Source organism: Mustela nivalis, assembly GCF_964662115.1.
Source record: "Mustela nivalis genome assembly, chromosome: 7".
NCBI classification, from domain to species: Eukaryota; Metazoa; Chordata; class Mammalia; order Carnivora; family Mustelidae; genus Mustela; species Mustela nivalis.
In genome coordinates, this window is record NC_139026.1 from 28,697,355 (window position 1) to 28,714,601 (window position 17,247).

Genomic DNA, 17,247 nt, shown 5'->3' on the forward strand with positions numbered 1-17,247 from the left:
GTAAAATAAGCACAAGGGAAAGGAAAAAAAAAGAGAAGAAATGCAAAATAATCACATTAACAAAACAATCCAGTTCTTGATTGCAATATAAAAACAGGAGAAACTGCTGTCCAGGCTACACAAAGGTTGCCAAGGGAACAATACTTGTACATTTCCTGGTTCTCAAAAATACACCAATGTAATGTTTGTATCTGTCTCTTTTATTTTCCTTTTGGAAATCTCAACCAAAAATCTACTCTAAACTTGTTAGTTCTTTGTGATTCACTTCATAAATACATTCTTTACTGCTCTTATCATAGAACTTACCAAGCAGGCAACATATAAAAAGCATTGAACTTTCTTTTTTCCAAAAGTTATGACTGCAAGATATAATGAAAATTTCTGCTCTCCCTGCAGCCTCTAAAAATAAAGTATAAACTGGATTTGCTTCTATGTATCTTTCATTTTTGTTAACTCTCTACTTTCAGATTACAAGCTTCTCCAGGGCAGGCATTAGATCTACAATTTTTCATGTAATTTCCCACATTTATTAAAACAGATCTAAAGCCAGAGAGAGAAATAAATAAATCTTTTCAGCTATTATGCACATAGAAGATTAAAGAGTTGTTGCTTTGGAAATTGTGAATTGTTTTTTCTTTTCAATTTTTGAGTTGAACTCAGGTCTTACATGCTTACCATCAGTAAATAACCACATCTTAGAAAAAAGCTGCAGAGGAAAAAGTGTTTTTATTCCATCCAAGGTCCTATGTGATGCTCCAGTCCAGGTTTGAAACACCTAAGAGCAGACTGAATGGGATTGGCCATTTACTCTTTTAGTGTCTGGCCATTCCCTCCAGGAGGTGGATGTTGCCTTTCATTTGTATGACAAAATGAACCATATGGATTGGTCACGAATAATTTTAAGACTATAATTAGGGATTTACCAAATCAATATCAAATCATTAATTAAGACTATCTGTTCAAGACATGTACTGTTCATGAAAAGAAAATTGTTGGTAATCAGACAAATATAAATTAATTTATCTGTCAAATACAGACACATGGGTTTGCTAAATATTTATTAAACATATAAATGTACCATATTTCGTGGGTATACAGTTTAAAAAGAAGACATTTTTACTCTCAAGAAAGCTTAAAACCAATTAGTATGTTTTCATGGGAGGAAAATATTTACTCTCGCTCTATTATTCTAGTCTCAGCAGAATTTCAATTTCAGATACCGTTAAACACAGGAGGCCCAGTGCTAAGCCCCACGTCACCAAACCAAGACTTAATTTTAGTTTCTGTTCTCCCAGACACGGAACCTTAAACCAGTCAATCAGGAATCACCTAATCAATACCAGTGATGCACTCTGCCCCCTACACCCCACACATGCCCCGGAGGAAGTAAATCTACAATAACCAACTCGAAATTTTGGCCCAGGTGATTGTTCCGATGCCTGCTTCCTTCTGCCTCTAAAAACCATGTTGACGACCCCTCAGAACTGCCTTCTATCTGCTAGACTGGATGCTGCCGATTCAAATCGATTTTTACTCACACTCTTAATATATTTTTTTTATTTTAAATAAGAAATCTCTTGTGAAGATTTATTTATTTTTAGAGAACGAGAGAGAGCAGGGGGAAGGGCAGAGAGAGAGAGCGAGAGAGCGAGCATCTTCCTCCGACTCCACAGTGAGCTGAAGCCACGGGGCTCAACCCCATGACCCCCAGATCACCATCTAAACTGAAACCAAAAGTCTGAGCTTCACCGACTGTGCCGCCCAGGCACCCCTGACTCGGCGACATTTTCCACCGGCCTCAGTTTATCTTTCAGCGCTACTCGTGTAAGAAGACTGACCCCAGACGCCCCGGGGACGCGCGCGCGCGCGGGAGGAAGCAAACGTCGTACCTGACGAGTCCGTGTCGTCCACTGCTTTCCCGCCGCCTCAGGCCGCCACGCCGAGCGGAAGTCCCTCTCGGATCTCCACAGCTTCTGCACGAGGAGCTTCCAGACTCTTCCGAGCGTTTCCTTCTCGGGACTGCGAGCGGAAGCTGGCGGAGTCCGACTGCATCTGCTTGGAAACCGGACTCGGTCCAGGGCCGGAATGGGTCCGACATGGAAACCGGACCAGGTCCAGGGTCCGACTGGGTCCTCCTTAGAAACCAGAGCAGCTCCGGGCCAGACCCTGTCCGACTTAAGCTGGGCCGGGCCCGCTGTGAGGCCTTAGGTGCATAAAATCGTATTTAAAGGCTGAACAAGCAGGTTAACGTTACCAAAAATAATCTTGAATTACGGCGTCCACAGTGGAGAACTTTTAACCCAGATAAACCTAACCGTTGACGAGGTGCCCTAGAGAGAAAGGGATCTCGGCCAAGTACTCACTATAAAGGGTTGAGGGAAAATTATTTTCCCTCCTCTACAGTTTCTGGTGACCAGGAGAAGACGCCCTGGCACACGAGACTCGCTCCAGGCCCCACGGAATCCTGGGACACGGCGGAAGCCAGCCCAAGGTAAGAATTGTGATCCAAGTCCGCTCTCGCAGGTCTCTGTCTCTGGTAACAAAGATAGAAGGTCCAGAGAGGAAGGTCGAGAGTCCTGTCGCCCCTTCCTGTCAGACTGACAGTACTTTCCGGTTACCCATTACTTGTTGATCCTTCTTCTCTCCCAAGCACAGCTATTGCCTTCTTGTTGTCTCATTTTGTGTCCTGAGAACTTTTGGTTTTCTGCCCGACTGGGACCTCCAGGTTCAGGTGTATGCCCGCAGCTCAAGCGTCCCATTAGCGACCCCAAAATACTGTGGGAGGGAAATTCGGATTACACTCCATTTGCAGCCAGGGTCTTAATGATTGTAGCCGCTCTCGGGGGCATACTCTAAATCTTTCTTTCTTTGGGTTAGCGTTGGAAGTGGCTCTGGGTCTTTGGAGAGCAGTGTCCCTTGCACCTTCTTTAGAAATGCCTCTTGCCTCCGTAGGGTCGTTGAATATAGTCAGGCCTATTTACTGTTTGTTTCTGCTAAATCCCAACAAGATATGCCAAAGAATTTTTTTGAGAGAAAACATATTGATCAATTTACTTTGACTCCTTAATATAGGCAAATCAATATAGCTGGCATGACCCACCCTTGGTGGATAGTTGGAGAGACAGGCCAATGTCCAAGTCATTGTCTTTAGGTTTATTCCCATGGTGAAGCAAGGGAGGTGCTGGTCAGAGCGATAGAAGCAAAAATTCATCAGTATTCTCAATACCCGATTTCAGACCACTCCCACCCACCCCCAGTTTTAATATCTATATCAGTTAAAGTTTACAGTCATTTATCATCTTATATATCTGACTTTACAAAGGACTAAATCCCACTTTTCCGTTAGTATAGGAAAGATCATAAACTGGGATAAGTCAGGGGATTCAATTTCCAGCTAAGTGAGTGTGGGCAAGTTACTCTTTGAGAACCAGTTTTATCACCTAAAAATAGGGAATAATCTCAGCCTTGCATGATTTTTGTGAGGTTTAAATGCAAAAAACTCTTCCATGGTAAGCACTTGATGATGGAGAGGTATCAGTTCTGACATTTTTTTTTTAATTGACATATAATTGACATAACATTACATTATCTTCAGGTGCACACCGTGCTGATTCGGTATTTGTTTGCATTGGGAAATATCAATGCAGTAAATCTGGATAGCATCTATCTCCATGCCTAGTTACAGTTTTTCTTCTTGTGATGAGAACTTTTTTGAAATATAGTATTATTAACTGTAGTCACCGTGCTGAACATTACATACACCTGACTTATTTTGTAACTGGAAATTTATACTTTTCGACCCCCTTCACCCATTTCACCCATCCCCCCTCAATCCATGCTTCTGGCAACCACCAGTGTATGTTCTCTCTATCTGTGAGCTAACTTTTTTTCTTAGATTCCACATATTAGTGAAATCATCTGGTATTTGTCTTTCTCCATCTTACTCCACTTCATATAATGCCCTAAAAATTTATCCCTTCTGTCCCATATGGCAAGATTTCATTATTTTTTATGGCTGAGTAATATTCCATACACTCTTACACACACACCCCACATCACATCATCTTTATCCATTTATCCATTAGCGGTCACAGGTTTTTTCCAAATCTTGGCTATTACAAATAATGCCAGAATGAACAGGGGATTACAGATATCTTTCTGAGTTAGTGTTTCTATTTTCTTCAGATAGATACCCAGAAATGGAATTGCTGGATCATATATTTAATTTTTTGAGGACCCCTTATACTGTTTTCCATATTGGTTGTACCACTTTACATACCTACCAACAGTGCACAAGGATTCCTTTTTGTTCCATACTCACTAACACTTGCTATTTCTCTTATGTTTAATAATAGCCACTCTAACAGGTGTACAGTGATATCTTATTATGGTTTTAATTTGCATTTCCCTGATAATTAAAAAAAGGGTTTTTTGTAAATAACTCTATGGTCAGAAATTGGCCACATTGGAAGCTGGTGTTTATAGCCTGATAGGAACTTGTTTTTAGGCCTTCCTCCCAAAACTAAAATAGAACTATGTACCTAGAAGGGAGAAAAAGCTTTTGAAGGCTTTGTGGAAGGATTTACAAAGACATTCCAAAAATACACACTTCTAAATCTAGCACATAGGAATCTTTGTATTGTCATTTTATTGAAGATCTCCATGATATATTAAACAGGCAAATTGAGGTTAATGTATTGGGCGGGTGGGGCAACGTCTTAGTATTATTCAGGTTGCAACCCAATTCTTTGAGGAATTAAAAACAATGGTACTTGTCTTACAAATCTAGTTTTTACAAGAACAGAAATGTGGCTCTAGAAACAATTCAAAACCACCTATCTTTTTTGCTAATCCCGAGACCTCCCCTGTTCATCTCAGGAGGCTTGCAGGTATTGTAAAATATCAGGACTTAGCCAACAACAGTCCTTCTTGTTGGAGTTTACATTCTTTCTCTGTGCCTTTTCAGATGTAACTGGTCTTCTCCAGAAATTAAGGTAATCTTATCAGAAGCGGTGGGGAAAAGGAAAGGCTATTTTGAAAACTAGGCCTCTGAAAAATGTTAAACATCTCTTCCACAAATATTAGTAAGACGGTAAAATTTTAATACAGAAACCATAATATCTTTCTTGGCTTCTGTATGTGTATGTATGTCTATGCATGTATATTACAAATGTGTGATTTTTTTTCTGCATCTGAATGACATTGCCAAAACTAATTTATAAAGAGCTCTATTTAATTGGCTTAAAGACAAACAAGTGTTTTCACAAACTAAGTATACTCTGAAAATATAGAAAATTAATCCAAATGCATCTCAAGTTCATGTAATCCAGGTAAGTAATCTTCATTAAATGAAAATTAGTTGAAGTTTTTTGGTTTAATTAAAACAGGCATGTCTTCAGAGTTATCAGCATTAATTATAATATTTTTTATTCTATCTAGGTTTACTAAAAGTCAACTATTTTCTCTCTATTGTAGAATATGGTAAGAAAGGTAACTTAAGGTGATGGTTAGCTGTTTAACATCTCATGAAAATTTCACTAAGCGTAATTGTTAAGAACTAGAAAATTATTGCAACAGAGGAGAGAAATCAGGCTTAAATCCAAATATAGCAAAGACAGCTGGGGATTTATAGCCAACAAGCAGAATGAAGGGGTTAGTGTATGGAAAATTACTAAGAGAAATCAAGGGCAGGGGGAGTCTTGCTAACTAACCTGCCTTAACAGAATTCTTACTGAAGGGAAGCCGGGATTATCAGATATCAAAGGTACGGGATAAGAAATTTGATTAGATATCAAGGGTAGAAGGATTCTCAGTAACCTGATTTAAGCAGGTATTTTGCTATTCTGGACGAGGCTTAGGCAAAAAGAGGATTCAGAGGGGCCTATCTAAAGTTTGGTAAAAAACGAGAGTCTTTCTCTATTTAGCTGCTTTGCTAAATTATTGACAGTTGGAGGTTTGTGGGGGGGTGGTCAAAGGGTGGGATTCAGAGGCATTCAGAGCAGACTATCTAAAAACTGGTCAAAAGGAGAGTCTGTCTTTTGATGCTACTTTGCTAAATTATTGAGAGACTGTCTTAAACTTAATTAATTTGATTATGAAGGCAGTCATATTCAGTGTACCAGGCCCACCCATTTACCTCCGTGGGTGGCTTGGGTAAGGCAGTTCTCTGCTCAGGGATAGTTTACTCATCTGCAAAATAGGGACTATACCTGCCTTATTGGACTCTGTAGCACATGAAGCAGTAGACTGAAAATGCCTTGAAAACTCTAATTTGCTCTGCATATATACAAGGTGCTTTTATTGTCAAGGATGCTTGTCTGTTCCTTATTTCAATGAACTCAAAACTCATAGCCTGCCTTCTGGACTACAGACAGAAAAAGCCATTACCTACTATAACTAACTCCCTCTGTATATTGTTAACGCCTCTATTGCAGCCTTTATGGTTTTGTGTTGCAATTATCTAGTTACACAGCTTTTCATCCCACCACTCTTTTCTCAAGACAGGCAGCTTACGTCACTTTTCTTTGTGTTCCCAGTGCCCGTGGCACATATTTGGGCTTCAATAAGTATGTGCTGAAAAGACAAATAGTTACTTCTTGGTTCCAAGAACATCTACTAAGAGTTCTTTGTTTCTCTAGTTTTCCTGAAGCGGCATCCCCCAGAAACCAAAGAAACTTTTCCTGGCTGTTCTTTTAGTTTATTAGTAGACTAGAATGAAGTCACAGAGCACATGGAATTTATGTTCGAGAAGAGCATGTGAAGCAAGAATTACGTATAGTCAGAATTGTTTTTTGAAAAGGCCTCCAGTAGCCCTTTATCTCTCTTTTGCAACCTTATTTTCACTGGGTCAATGAAAATGAACAAACAAACAAAAATGAAAAAAATTTCCTATAAGCAATTTTTTAGACAAGCAAAGCAACTTATTTCTGTAAGTTAAATGTGTATGTGCTAGCATTCCTTTGTATTGTTGGGTCATACTAATTCCCATCCTCTGATTTTCTTCTTTCTCCTCAGCTAGAACTTTGCCACTCTTATTTTAGGTTCAGACCTACATTAGTTTCTATCAAAGGGAGTGCAAGGCAGGAGGACTCAAATAAAGGTTCTCTGCACAAGCAACTAACAGCAGGTTGTTGGCTCCAGCTAATTTGGTCTCATCCTTAATTCTGGGTTCCAATTATATTAGGGGATTTCCACATTCTTCCCAAGGTCACATTCTTTTTTTTTTCTTTTAAATATTTTTTTTTATTTTAGAGAGAGAGAGAATGAGAGGGAACAGAGGGAGTGGCAGGCAGAGGGAGAAATGGGCTCCCTGTTAATCAGGGAGCCTGATTCAGGACTCGATCCCAGGATCCTGGGATCATGACCCAAGCTGAAGGCAGATGCTCAACTGACTGAGCTGCCCAGGCATCTCCGCAAGATCACATTCTCTGGGGCGCCTGGGTGACTCAGTGGGTTAAGCCTCTGCCTTCAGCTCAGGTCATGATCTCTGGGTCCTGGACTCGAACCCCACATTGGGCTCTTTGCTCAAGCGGGGAGCCTGCTTCCCCCTCTCTCTCTGCCTGCTTCTCTGCCTATTTGTGATCTCTCTCTCTGTGTCAAATAAATAAATAAAATCTTTAGGGAAGAAAAAGATCACATTCTCTGCCTCATGGTTCATGAGTTAACCCTAACCCTGCCTTTCTCCTGATGCATCAGTCTCTGAGTCATCTGCCTGGTACCCCGTTCTTTTAGGAGGAAGAAGTAGACTAACAATTGCTAATCAGCTTCTCCTCTGACATATGGGAGTTCTAGTTTCTCTTGCTCTCACACTCTACATATACTCTTTCTATATTTTCAGATATTTTTCCTATCAAAACATTTAAACCCATAAAATACCATTTTTTACTGCAGGTGGGCCTCTCTGCCCCCAGCCTGGCGGCTGGTTCTGGGTCTTCACTATTCTGTCTCACTACTGTGAACCCCACCATCATATCATCACATCATCATATTTGACTCAGTTGAGGCAACACAGGCAAATAATTGACTTTTTTAGAGAGACCAGACTGATATTGCAACCACAAATAATATAATTTGAAGAGTCAAACCATTTAACACAAGACTCACATATTAAGCATTAGTAGATCCCCTCATACATCACTGTCTCATAGGTCTTGTTTTACAAAGAAAAGAATGATCCAAAGATTGGTTTCTAAAATGTTCATTTTTGAGTTATGAAGAGATAATTTAATTAGAAACAAGATCCAATGTTGGCTTTAACTCATAACCTTGAAATATATAAAGATATAGGGTTAGGTGTTCTTCACTTTGGAAATTTTACTTAATATATCTCTTCTTATAGAAGAATCTTATATGTGAAAACAATGATTCATCAAGTAGTTTAATTTTCTGTTTTCTTGGAGAGTATCCAGCAGTATGTGACTTCGAAAAATTTATATACAATACATAAAAATACATATTTATATTTATATAGTTATCCCCACACATATATATCCTGTACTGTGGTTTGAATTATATTTAGAAAGTGTTGGAAGTGGGGTATAAAATCAGATCCAGGAATGAGGTGATGGTGAAGATTTAGACTTTCCTTATAAGACAGACCAAGATGAAAATTGGCTCATCTGTGTAGCTCAAGTCTTCAAATACCTTAGCTGAAATATGATTAGAAATATGCCTTATTTCTCCTAGTGATATGTTTTGACTTAATTCTTTCCTACTGCTATTTCTCCTGCATGCAATTGCAATGCCTTTGACCCAACTGCACAAACATAGCAAACTCAGGGGCTTTTTATAGGCTCTTGGTTATGTAAAGAAATAGAAAAAAAAAAAAAAAGCAATACAAATCAAAGTGAATGTTAGAAGTATCATGTGAAAAGCTGGCCACGTGTTGAAAGTCACTTGCTTTTTGCAATTCAAAACCCTCTATTTTAAGGGAAAAAATTTTGAGACTCGGAAAACATGATTGGATTTCCACTTATGTCTCATTATTACCAGGAGTCCTAAAGTCCTAAAGTTCTAAAATTTACTGCTTTGTAATATGAGTACCTGGAACAATATCAACATTCTGACCCTTAGCTCAGGCTCTCATCAACCATACTCCATGCCTTTCTAGTTTGGTCTGTTATCTACATAAAAAATGAGAAGTACAGGATTCAGCAATCATATCAATTCTTTTATCAATTAGGTTCAAAGCAATCATAGTTAGTACTTAGTAGTTGGGTTTTTCTGTGCATTTCATACAAACAGGAAAAACTAACATTGGGCAGAAAACACAAAGCTTGACAATGTATGTGCTGGGGTCAGTGGTTCAAATGGGCCTGGCTCAGGGAGGGGGTTAAAAAAAAATGATTATTTACATCATGATTTTTCCTTGAAGCCCTTTTCAACTTCTTACAAAGCATGGCAATACTTTGCTAATCTGCTTTCCTGTGATCTTAGCTTTTAAGTCATACTCTTAAAAAAAAAATTTTCTCTGTACTGTTCTGAGTCTTGATAAAAACTCTGTTGCAAGTTTCCTGAAGGAATTTGACATTTTGATGGAAATCAGGATAAAACTGCACATATATTCCTCACGAAAGCAGTGTGAGAACACGGCATGTACAAACGCATATTAAGAAACGATTATCAACAATCTGGGAAAAACTGGGTTTTCATGAACATCAAAACAGGAAGACAAAGGTATAAAAATAAACTAACAGCCAATCAGGTTTACTGAAGAAAATGCCTTCCATTGTTACCACTATCAGCCCACTCGAATTAAAAAAAAAAAAAAAAAAAAAGGTTTTTGCTGAGAATGTTGTTGACAAGGAAAGAAAGCTTTTCAATTTGTCTAAGATAAGCTTTTCCTTTTTGTTCTAATTGCCTGGGAATCAACTATCATTTCATTTCTGGGTTTATTCCATTAATTTATAGCCTAGCAACACACACAGGGACTTAATTCACGGAGACCTAAGCTAACCTCCTATTTAAGCTCTCAACTTCGTGATTCAAATTCCTCTAGTGATAGGCAGATCTAAAAGGTCAATTATTTTCTCTTCATTTCCATAATGTCATGTATATCCATCCTTTTCATATTTCTTACATGATTTCTTAAATTATATATAACTTCCAAATTGGTTTTTAATTTACCTCACTCTTGCAAATAAAGCCATTTGCTTAAAGTCTCTGAAAATGAAGTATGTTGGGCCAGTTGTAAAAAAATGAGAAAGTGGAGCAATAGTGCAGGAATTACAGAAAAAAATAAAAAGTAATGTATAACACTGAGAGATAGGCAAAGGAGAAAGGACAAATTATTTTATCATAAAATAAGAATTATTTTTCCTTTTTTCCCAATAATTTTGTTGCTATTAATTTTGCACACATGCACACATTTTATAAAAACTTACCCAGATTATTCACAACTCTTCTTTGAATCCCAAACCCCCACTCCGCCTCCATAACCCCTGTGATACCCACTGTTACCTCGAGGGATATCCTGGATTTGAAAAATGTGAAGACTTAACATTCCTCTTATAATTCTCGAGAAATTTTCTAGTTCAGTCCTACTTCCTTTGAAAGCACATCAGCAATTCCAGGCTATAACTATCTACAAATGACCCCAATCACTTTTTGATTCTTAGTAATAATATTTCTAGATAACAGATCATATTTTCTAGCTCTCTTTTCTGTAGTCTTTCCTAACCAACCTGATTTTCTGATGCTCTACTTTAAAAGCAGTAAGATTATTAGATAGTACGTATGTTTAAAATAAGAAATGACAGTTTTATATCAGAAATTTAACCCAATTCTGTAAATTGAATACATTAGTAACTGCTGTAAATATTGCCAAGATCCCACTGTTCAGCTGACATATGGCTTCCATTGATTATAGCTTATATTATGTCAATAAAGAATGAAATTCACTTAATAGGAAATCTTGGCAATTTATATATATTATAAGAGTTTCAATTTTAGCATAGTCAACATAATCCTGAGTAAATGCATAAAAAAGTGATTTGAGTTTCTTTCTGGAACATAGTTTTACCCTTTCATACATAGGGAGGTGAGTTCCATGGTTAATATGTATAAAAAAATTCGTATTCATTTAAGCCTGTCCATATAGCTCATTGTCTTTACAAGGATACGTAACCCATGAAGTTATTTCAAATGTATCACAGACAAAATTACTTGCAAACAAGTCTACTAACTAACCAAAGTAAATACTATATCACCCCATTATTAAAATGATAGAGAAATTGAGTTTTGGTAAAATAAATTTAGGGATTTTAAAAGGGTATAATCTGAACAATAAATCATCTGGCTTTGAAAACCTAGGTATAAATTCTAGCTTGTGTGTTTGGAGCAACTTTTCTTTTAGTCCTTTGCTTTTCATATTTTCCATCTGTCATAGTCATTCATAATCAGTAAATTGTCAGCATAAACAATGTAGTCATGTTTTGCAAGTGTTTGAAAACTCTGGCCAACATTATTTTGCAAATTTGAATTCAAATACCTTACAAGCCATCATAGGGTCGTTAAGGCATTGAAGATGATATATTAGATATGAGCTTTGCCTCTGGGGCCCCAAAGACCTGAGTTTGTATGACAGGCACCATGGACTGGATTTTTCAAAACTCACTTATGCCTTTCAGTTGTCTTCTTATACTGCAGAAACTAGAAAGCTAACAAATTTACTCATTCCTTTGTAGCCAGCACTCCAAGTGGGATTTAGCTTCTTAGATTCAGATGTACTGGTACAAGATTTGAACTGAATTCAGAACTGGGTTATTTGGGGGGAAAGGTAAAGCATCCATTTTTCACATGCAGATCAAAGCAGAGGTAGCATACCCTAGTAACATTTCCAGTAGCTACCAGATTTGGCAGAGGAGGCTCCCTGAGTTCAGGAATGGCTCTTGGGCTCTAGAGCTGATACCTGTAGAAGTGGCTTCTTTATTTCACAAGCAGTATCCAGCCCAGGGCAGAGTTGCAATTCCCTTACTAGTCCAGTTCCATAGTTTATCTTCCTTCCCAGAACACAGAGGTTTAGAGAGTCTGTCCATCCAACACACACCTAGAAAATCTGGATAGGAGTTGCAAAACGACACAGGGGAGCTACAGCTCTTTCAATGTAGCCTGATGAAGAAACTAAGCCCAGAGAGGTTAAGGAACTGTACCGGGATCACACTGAAAGAAACTGGCTATGAGAGAAATTCCAATCAGTATGACTTGGGCTGATATGCAGACAGAGACACCAATATATCAATGCTAGTTGTTAAAATATCGTAATTTTCTGTACTGGTTGGGAAATAGCTGCTGTCCTGAGTCCCCTCTATGCCCTTGGTCCTTCTGTTAGGACCCAGTAGGCTTTCTTGCCTACTAGGAACAGGTAATAGCTGGTGCAGCAGTGGGGCATCAGCATTTTAACCATTTCCTTTCTGATTGTATGATTTGTGCCATCTAACTAGTAAGTGTTTTTATTTTCATCCCTGCCTGGGCCTCTGCAGGAAGGTGCCTTCTACCACACCAGGTTACTTCTTAACATGCTACTGAATTCAACAGAATACTTAGATTTCAAACTGCAATAATACCATTTTAATCTCTCCTTGGAACAATAATGCCATTACTGTTTGTGGAGGAGGGAGGCGATGCTAGAAACTTGGCAATCCTCTGTCATCAGAGGGAGCTCATCCAAAGATGTCAATTTATAAAACTGTATTTTTGACAGGTGGGTAGCAGCCTTATAGCACTGGTGAAATGCTTAACAAACTGAAAAATGAACCTGAGAAGATGAAAGGCATCTATTTTCAGTGCTAATAACATATACAGAATGTAGTCTTGAATATATAACATTTTATAATTTTCACATGTATAATTTATAACAGAATTTACCCTTCAGTAAGGAGTCAAGAGAAAATAAGCAAAAGGACCATTAAGCTACAAAACACTGTGTAAGTGAGTTATTTTACTTCCAGAAACACTAGGTGTTATAAAATTCTTCACATTTATACTTACTTCTTGGCCTCTGAGTTTGACAGCTGCATTTAGCAACAAACATGCAGTATAACTTTCTACCTATTATTGTTTATCATAAATTACTCCCAAATTCTCAAAATGCAAAATCCCCCAGACTTTCTAGACCCTTAATCAATAACGAGGGAGTCATTACAAAATACTGCTCAGATGATCAGCCTTTATCCGAGAAATGGAAGATAGATTTTCTTATCTTTCCTGGCACCTAATTCTGCTATAAAACAAATGTGTCATAATTTATTTAAAGTTCAGGGAAAAGAGAAAGCCCCAGAGTTCCTGAAGTCTAGTGAACTTACCTCATGGAAAAATTATAAAGGGAAAAACTGCTATTGAATTTAAAAAATATTTTTAAGCATCATAACATAATGGGTGAGAGTAGAAGGCAGAGCCACAAGATTCCCAAAACAAAACTAAAGTGTTCCCATCTCTAGGCCTCACAATTTTAGTGGGAGAATTCAAAAAAGTCAAAAACATTTTTTAAAAATGTTAGAATAGTTGAAAAATAATGCTAGAGATTTAGGTAAGCCTAGTAAAATGACACACATTGATTCTACTCTGTCCTAAAACTCCACAAATGTAAGAGTATAAGTAAATATAGATAAAAGATTTTTAAAAGGTGGAATACTGCCCATATAATCAGAAAGAATGGGAGGGATGCCTGAGTGGCTCAGTCGGTTAAGCGTCTTCCTTTGGCTCAGGTCATGATCCCAGGGTCCTGGGATCGAGTGTCACATCGGGCTTCCTACTCCTCAGGAAGCCTGCTTTCCCTCTCCCTCTGCTGATTCCCTGCTTGTGCGCTCACTCTCTCTCTCTCTCTCTGTCAAATAAATAAATAAAATCTTTTTAAATAAGAAAGAAAGAATGGGAAAGGAGAAAATAGCAAAAGAAAGATGATAATAAAAATGTAAGAGAGGAGACTTGGAACTGACAGCAGAATGACAACAGCTGCAACTAAATACTTGAATTTATCATTTACCAAGTATGTACTGAGCACCTACTGTGTGCCAGGCCCTGTTCTAGAGAGAAGCAATAGAGCAGGGAATAAAAACAGCAAACGCTGTGCCATCATGAAACTCAAATAGAAGACACCACTGAGAAAAAAGTTGATTTGTGCCACAAAACCACAGAGAGGCTAAAAAACAAATCAACGGCATAAGGTAGCTCTGAAGCTCTGAAAAGTGCTAAAAATAAATGGAAATGGTAAAAATTTTCCTTTTTTAAAAATTTTTTTATTTCTTATTAACATATAATGTATTATTAGCCCCAGGGGTACAGGTCTGTGAATCGTGAGGTTTATACACTTCACAGCACTCATCATAGCACATACCCTCTCCAATGTCCATAACCCCACCACCCTCTCCCTACACCCCTCCCCCAGCAACCCTCAGTTTGTTTTGTGAGATTAAGAGTCTCTTATGGTTTGTCTCCCTCCTGATCCCATCTTGTTTCTTTCCCTACCCCCTGAACCCCCCACTTTGCCTTTCAACTTCCTCATATCAGGGAGATCATATGACAATTGTCTTTCTCTGATTGACTTACTTTGCTCAGCCTAATACCCTCTAGTTGCATCCATGTCGTCGCAAATGGCAAGATTTCATTTCTTTTGATGGCTGCATAGCATTCCAATGTGTGTGTGTATATATATATACACACACACACCATGTATTCTTTATCCATTCATCTGTTGATGGACACCTAGGTTCTTTTCATAGTTTAGCTATTGTGACATGGCTGCTGTAAATATTCAGGAGCACATGCCCCTTCAGATCACTGCATTTGTATCTTTAGGGTAAATATCCAGTAGAGTGATTGCTGGGTCATAGGGTAGCTCTATTTTCAACTTTTTGAGGAACCTCCATACTGTTTTCCAGAGTGGCTGCACCAGCTTGCATTCCCACCAACAGTGTAGGAGCGTTCCCCTTTCTCCACATCCTCACCAGCATCTGTCTTTTCCTGATTTGTTAATTTTAGCCATTCTGACTGGCGTAAGGTGGTATCTCATAATGGTTTTGATTTGTATTTCCCTGATGCCAAGTGATTTGGAGCACTTTTTAAAGTGTCTGTTGGCCATCTGGATGTCTTCTTTGCAGAAATGTCTGTTCATGTCCTCTGCCCATTTCTTGGTTGGATTCATTGTTCTTTGGGTGTTGAGTTTGATAAGTTCTTCATAGATTTTGGATACTAGCCCTTTATCTGATATGTTGTTTGCAAATATCTTCTCCCGTTCTGTCAGTTGTCTTTTGGTTTTGTTGACTGTTTCCTTTGCTGTGCAAAAGCTTTTGATCTTGATGAAGTCCCAATAGTTCAAAAAATCTTCTTTTTTAAAAAAGTTTTAATTAATTATTTAGAGAGAGCATACACAGGAGCAGGGGACAGGCAGGGGTGGTGGTGGGGGTGTGCAGAGGAAGAAGCAGACTCCTCATTGAGTATGGAGCCCAACCTGGGGCTCAGTCCCAAAACCCCCAGAACCCTGGGATCATGATCTGAGTCAAAGGCAGACAATTAACTGACTGAGCCACCCAGGTGTACTTTAGGGGACAATTGGTTATTAAACCTTCTTTAACTCAGGACAACTGGTGTCTTAGATCAACCTTCCAAAAGTAAGGAAAGGGCTCCTGCTTTGTTTCCATCTTCCAAAACTTGATCAAAATGATTGTCAGCGGCATTAAGCTGGAACTATTATCAGGAGGGACATTCTGGGAAATGCAATTCCAGTTTGTCTAGGTTGACCCAATACAAACCCACAAAGAGAAGAATTGAGGATTCAGAAGATAGTGGGCACAAAGGCCCACTCCTTTGAGGTAAGAGTACTCCGTGGATAGTAAAGAGAAGTTTAAGTAAAGAAACAACTGAACAAAATCCTAAAAAGGAAGAAATCCAGATAGGAACAAAAGGACAGAGGGCTCTAAGAAGTTTGGATTCAAGAAAAATGTGAACTGAGAAACTAACTGAGGTGTTTGATTACAATAAGAGGTGTTTTTCATTTCTTGTCAGAGAGCAATTAAAACTACGGGGGGAAAAATGAATAGATACACAGGAAACAAAGTGTAATCATACTATCCTGCATGGCTCAGTCGTTAACGATATTTACATCATTATAATCATCTCTACATTGAGCAGCAATTCAACAAAAATTAAGAAGAAATACATGAAGAAAAGAGGAAAGGTGGTGTTAGAAAATGAAAACAACCTCATTCCTAGTAGTGAGTCAGAATATAATGTGTTGGTTTTTTTAAGTAATAGACTTTATTTTTTTAGAAGTTTTGTATTTACAGAAAAATGAAACTTACAGTAAGAATTCTCAAGTGACCCCTCCCACTCACATACAGTCTCCACTGTTGTTCATAGCTTACTTCAGTATAGTACCTTTGTTATAATTAATGGAGCAGTATTGATTTATCACTGTTAACTAAAGTATACATGCTAGATTAAGGTTTATATTGCATGTTGTACAGCTCTCTAGGTGAAGGAAGAAGCAAAAATAGATCATGCCCTTTATCTACCATTACAACATCATACAGATTAGTTTCCCTGCCCTGAAGTTCCCCTGCATTTTCCTTACCAATCTTTCCAGTCTCCAAACTTCTGGCAACTGCTTCTCTTTATGCCATTTCTATATTTATGTCTTTTTCTTTTTTTCTATATTTTTATATATTTCTGTTTATATGTAATATATATATTATGTATATAAAATATTTTCTATATTTCTATATTTTTGTCTTCTTAGTAGTATGCATTTGAAGTTCCTCTGAGCATTTTCAGGGGCTAAGAGCCTATTTCTTTTGATTGCTAAAGAATATTTCATTGTATACATGTACCATAGTTGGTTCCTCTACTTACCTATTGAATGACACCTTGGTTGCTTCCAGGTTTGGGTAAGTATGAACAAAGCTGTTATAAACAATTTATGTACAGATTCTTATGTGGATGTAAGCTTTTCACTCATTTGGATAAGTATCTAGGAGAAATATTGCTGTATCCTATGGTAAGATTACTTTCAGCTTTGTAAGAAACTGCAAAACTGTCTTCCAAAGTGACTGGACTGTTTACATTTTCACCAACAATGAATGAGACCTCCTGTATCCTTACCCTGTATCCTTACAGCATTTGCTGTTGCCATAATTTGGATTTTGTAGTCATATGTAATTGGATTGAGTAGTCATACCTAATTGCTATTTTAATTTTCAACTCCCTGATGATATTTGATGTTGAGCATCTTGTCATATGCTTTGTTGCTATCTG

General features: G+C 38.0%; 2 long non-coding RNA genes across 2 annotated transcripts in view; one reads left to right on the forward strand and one right to left on the reverse strand.

The window, feature by feature from the left end:
- The window catches only part of LOC309868668, a 289,626-nt gene extending 287,476 nt beyond the window's left edge, over positions 1-2,150 (reverse strand). The window contains exon 1 of the long non-coding RNA XR_014313774.1: positions 1,890-2,150. This is a non-coding gene — a long non-coding RNA (uncharacterized lncRNA). The remainder of the gene's footprint in view (positions 1-1,889) is intronic.
- Positions 2,151-2,403: 253 nt separating this feature from the next.
- The window catches only part of LOC309869384, an 88,353-nt gene continuing 73,509 nt past the window's right edge, over positions 2,404-17,247 (forward strand). The window contains exon 1 of the long non-coding RNA XR_014314147.1: positions 2,404-2,491. This is a non-coding gene — a long non-coding RNA (uncharacterized lncRNA). The remainder of the gene's footprint in view (positions 2,492-17,247) is intronic.